Genomic DNA, 6,000 nt, shown 5'->3' with positions numbered 1-6,000 from the left:
TGACCTATTTATAGAGGAACTCAACAGCATGCAAAGACCGGGATGCCCTTCAACTTCTCTTTAGTGGGAACGTGGAATTTAAAGGTGGTGTCCGCCACCCCTCCATGGTGCACGCCATGTGAGTAAATGGAAGTTAATGGGATCGTGGCAGTTTCCTCCTGATTGAGGGTTGATGTGTCATGGCTTCTCCTATGGCGGCCGCCATGCAGAACGCCACGAGTACAATATTTGCCGAAAACCCTAATTTTTTGTTCTTTTTGCTTCGTTTCTTCTAAAAAGGTCCTGAAAGAGCTAAATACCTGAAAACAACAAAAAAGAAAGCATAACACAAGCAAAATAATAATAAAGACCTAATAAACATGTGCAATCCGAGTCAAATATGCGGTGTTTTTCAGTGTGATCAGCCACCCACCTTGAATAAAATGCAGAAAAATAGGCCCTGGAGTTGATGGTGTTCTCCATAGGGGCGTGGCATTTTCCATGTCCCCCAGTCAGCCCATGTTCACCAAGTTAACACTAATGGTGTTCACCATGAGGCCATGGCATCCTCCATGGGCTTTAGGAGCTGAAAATAGCACCTGCGTGGAATGAGTTTCTCCCACTTCCCATACTTTTCTCCCACTTCTTTAGCACGAATTCTAGATGTTTTCTACTAGTTTGGAGCACTATATATAGGTATAATATTTTGGTTTGAGGCATCCAAGTTCTATTGTAATATTGTGCAAGTTCTGGAAATTTAGTTTTAAGTTGAAAACTAACCATTTTAAAGTAGTAGCTTTCTCACATTGGGGAACTACTACACCTTAGTGATTTTAGGCTTTTGTTATGTGTTTGGATCAAACAATCTTGTTGGCATTTGAAGTTCAATTACATTCTACTTCTTAGTTTTAATTTCAGGTTCATTTAATCACTTTATTTTTCTGCACTTGTCTACTTAGAATCATAATAATATTGTTTCTTTTATTGGGTTTGTTGTTCTAAATTTTAAACGAATATCAATATCATCATTATGTTCATGTCTCTACTTTGTATGCATAGTAATTATAAAATGAGTTTTGTGTCAATTATGTCTGGCTAAGTTATTTGAGTCTGGTATGTGAGGATCTTCATTCCGATGGGACTCAGTAAATCATTTGGCATTTGTTTTAATTTTAATTTATATCGGTTCTAAACTTTTGTTTTTAAAGTAAAACGTTTTGCGCGATAGCGAGAGCATTCAGATACCGGTCAATAGCGCGACAGTGTGAGACCGGTATCCGATCAAAAAAGTTTGTATTTTTTATTTTTTTAAACAGTGACAGCGCTTTATCAATTATTATGGAATTATCGATTTTCAAAAAAATTGTCTCGAAATTGCAGTTTGCAGAGCGAGAGTATAGCAATTGTGGTTTTGAGGCATAACGCAGGTTGCGCGAGAGTGAGTAATGTTTTTAAATCCGTATTTCCTCCAAAAATTATTTTAAACCAAAACAGAACACCAAGATTTATCTGAGTCCCCGAAGTACGATTGAAAATTACATTTCGGTCTTGTTTTCATTCGATTTTTCGAACAAAGTCCATTTTTAATTTCAGTTTACTTAAATTTTTGTCTCCCTAAGAATTGTAGCCTTAGATTTACATAGCACATCTAGATAATGATAAGTTTGACTGTTGGTGTCTCTGGGTTCGATATCTTTAAAACTACAACTGATTCATGTACACTTGTGGATTATCCACATCACAACACAGCATCCTCAGTAGCAACAGGCTGCACCTCAGAGACAAGTTGTTGAGGAGATTTCAAATTGATTTGGTACTAATGTTGAAGCTGACAGTTGTGATCTTTCTGTTCAACCAAGATGGATCAAGGTAGAGGGTTGTTGTTCTTGTATACTTGTAAGTACTTATCCATTTTTTTTAAAATGTATTTTTGTTTGCTAGTTATGCAAAATGTGTGATTGTTACATTTTAGAATTCTAACTCGGGAAATGATTCGGATATAGATTCCTTCCCTTTATTTTATATTGTCTATTCAATTTCTTATATACTTTGTCAATATCGGTGCCATGTAATATCATTGAACTAGATATTGATTAGAATGGGAATGGGAAGAAGAAGAGTGTGTTTAAGAAATATAGAAATGTAAGTACATATCTCATTTGTATATTAAATCATCAAACATTAAGTGGCCTAGGGGTAAACGATCTTGAACCTCAACTTAGGTATTCTTGGTTTGAATCCTAACTTAAGGCAAAATATTGGAAATTTTATTGGATTTTTTATGACCTTGATAATGAACAGATGCCACGCATATGAATAAATTTCCATGTCAGATGCCACTCGTGCAAAAATTGACGTCATTTGCAAAAATTGGACGGAAAGGACTTAAATGACATTGTTTGAAGATATAAGGGACTATATTGGCACTTTTTAAAATAAAGGAACCAAAATGGATCCTGAGGTAAAGTTAAGGGACTAAAAAGAGTATTTTGCCAAAGGGAAATTATGAGAAGTGGAAGGGAGGAAGGGTAAGAGGGATAAGAGTTGGGTCAGAATTTTAATTCTAGAAAGATTACCCTAATGATATAATTTAAGAGTCAAACCTAGGTTTAGTAGCTTTTTGGATCAGTGCGTAGAAAATTAGAAAAAAGGAGAAAGAGGCAAGGGAGAATAGAGAGAAGACTAGGAGTTGAGAAAGAATGATCAATAAAACCTGAATTTTACCAAAATGCTACTAGGAATTAAGGTAAGTGGGAGATGTGCTTCTCTAATGAGTGTTAAAGTATGAGGGGTATAGTGGAGGTACCCTTAACCTCCCATATGGTTTGTTCTTCCTTTGAGTTATAATGAATGTGATGAATAACATGATTGCAGTTCTATTTTTATGATATGATTACTTGCAAATTTGTGTACTTTATTTGGGGTAATTATATTGTATGATATGTGTTCAAAAACATGAGTTTTGTTATGAAATTGGGTTTTTTAAAGTATGAACAATTCTGGGTTTTTTTAGTTAAATCAGTGTAATAACATGTTAGATTAATATGAATTAACATGCTATTGTATGGTATTCATGTGTTATAAGTTTATGGATGTTTGGGGATGTTTGGGATCGAATTTAGGAAGGTTTTGGAGGTTCTACATTGTAGAATCGCGTTTCTGGGTTCAGTCAGCTTCGTCGAGCGAGCCCCAAGCGAGCTGGTCTCGATGGGTCTTCACCAAGAGAGGACAGGGTGTTTCGCTACTGACTTGCTCGCCCCTAGCTCTCTCGGTGAGCATGATAGCAGAGAGTTGTTATTTGCGACTCAAATCATCGTAACTTGAGTTCTGGGACTCGAATTGAGACGAAGTTCGAAGTGTTAGAAAGCAAACGCAATTTACCATCAAATGGAATTAGTTTTAGTGGCTAATTGTGTCATGATAACATGAATAATTAATGAGATTTGTGTTTAATTGTTGATGTTATCTTTTGATGATGTTATGATGCTGAGAATGTTAATCACAATTGGTTAACAATGTAAGTGTTGAATATTGATGATGTTGTTATAGTGATGTGGTTATAATAACATTGTGTGGAAGATGTTTATATGTGTCTATAATGAATTGTTGAGCATGAATAAATGTGGTGATTGTTAAAGATGTTGCATATTTAATTATAAATATGATATGTTTATGTTGATTATGTTGTTGGTGGCATACATGGTCAAAATATGGGTCAATGTGTATGTGTTGTTGTTGCATGCTAAGAGTCCATGCATTCATGTTGTCATAACGTCGGTTCTTTTGGTGAGCCTCGATTCTATTATGATGGATCGGGTGTGAGTAGCCAATTCCTATTATGGGGGATTAGTGAAGCATTGCCTATGATGATGATAGCGATTTTGTGTGCTCTAGTTCCAAGAGAGAATCTGATCTTATGGTGGGGATCGGGGAGAGAAATGAACCTGAGTGTTCATATTTGGTACCATGTGCATAACGAGTCGGTGTTGAGTACATTGTATAAGTGTTACATTTGTATTGATTGTTGTTGATATGTTTTTTGATGGGACTACTTAATATGTGTATGTTGTTGTTATGTGATAATCTACTTCTGCTTGTTTTCACGTTAATTATTGAAGTGTATTCCCACCCCTTATGTTTGAATGTTGTCTTTACATGGGTATTATGCAGATACTCAGGAGTAGCATTATTGAAGTAAGTGGAAGATAGCTCTTGGAGTGGCTTCCATTAGTTTGTCGTTTTATTAGTAGGGTCTTGCTCTGATCATGTAACATCGGGCTAGGAACGTTTGCTTTCACTTGTTTTATTTTGTTGAAGTTACTATTTTGTTCTAATGATCACACTTTGGCTCAACTCCTCTTATAATTCTCACTACTCTTATTATTTCTTCTTAGTTTTTTTTTTCACCCAAAACCTTTATTTTCTATTTACTTTAATTAATTAAAAACAACAACTAATTCTAATTATTTTTAATTATTCTAATTATTCTACCAACCCACCAATACTCTCATTGTACCCCACCATATACCACATACCACTCATAATATATTTAATAAAAGTGTATAACATACGAAATAATTAAATAAAAACACTAATAATTTGATTAAATATATTAATCAAATTTCGAGGTGTTACACATGCCCATAGACTAAAATTCAGGAATAACTAAAGAGAAGCTTAAATATCATAATCTGAAGGATCAGAAGCTGAAGACCAGACTCTAAAGGAGTCTACTTCTGAAGATCAATCTCTGAAGAATTTAACGTCTGAAGACCAGACTCTAAAGAAGTCAACCTCTGAAGACAAGACTTTGAAGAAGTATGCTTCTAAAGCTCATAATCGGAAGCCAATCAAAGCGCAAAGATCAAGGTGACTCTGATAGATCATTGTCAGGCTCTATGGATAGTTTGTCTTCTTCTGATCACGTGAAGACTTACGAAAAATCTCAAAGACAACTGAGATGTAACATATAATTCCTTTTGTAGCAAAGGGATTTCAAATGAGCTTCAAAAGACATTAACCATTTGAAGAAACATCTCAATGTCTCTATTCAAGATTCTCAAAGACTCTCTTGTGCAAACTCTCCAACAAATCTTTTCCTTCTCTATTTAAGGAACTTAAGAATTGAATAACAACAATGAACAATTGACATTCAAAAAGGAGTTACTCTATTAAAACAAAAGCACAAGTAGACAATGGTATGAGAGATTGAGTAATTTTATATCAAAAAATGGTTTTCAAAAAGGTCAACTAGAAACTACACTCTTCCGAAAGACACTTAAAAATGTTATCTTAATTTTCCAAGTATATGTGGATGATATTATCTTTGGTTCTACTAATGTTTTCCTTTGCCAAGATTTTTCTAAGTCAATGCAGGCTGAGTTTGAGATGAGTATGATGGGAAAGGTGAAGTTCTTCCTTGGTATTCAAATCAATAAATGCAAAGATGGAGTTTATGTTCATCAGTCAAAATATACATAGGAGCTTCAGTAAAAATTCAAGCTAAATGATTGCAAGATCATGACAACTCCAATGCACCCAACCTACAATGTGAGCAAAGAGGAAAGTAGCACCAAAGTCCGTCCAAAGTTGTATAAAGGTATGACTGGCTCTTCACTTTATTTAACAATTTCTAGACCAGATATTATATTCAGTGTCTGATTGTATGCAAGATTTCAGTCAGATCCTAGAGAGACTCACTTAACTGCTATTAACAGGATCTTTAGGTATCTGAAGGGAATAACCAATCTAGGGTTTCTTTATAAAAAAATCCCTAGATTATAAGCTAGTTTGATTTTGTGATACTGACTATGTTGGGATAGAATTGAAATAAAATCCATTAGTGGAAACTGTTAATTCATAGGTGAAAACCTTATATCATGGGATAGTAAAAGACAAGCAAGTATTTCTTTGTCTACAGTAGAAGCAGAATAAATCTCAGATGCAAGTTGTTGTACACAACTACTCTGGATGAAATATTAGTTGGAAGACTATCAAATATGTGGAAGCAGTATTCCTATT

The sequence above is a fragment of the Lathyrus oleraceus genome, chromosome 7 (assembly GCF_024323335.1).
Source record: "Lathyrus oleraceus cultivar Zhongwan6 chromosome 7, CAAS_Psat_ZW6_1.0, whole genome shotgun sequence".
NCBI lineage: Eukaryota > Viridiplantae > Streptophyta > Magnoliopsida > Fabales > Fabaceae > Lathyrus > Lathyrus oleraceus.
Note: the sequence above shows the minus strand (reverse complement) of the source record.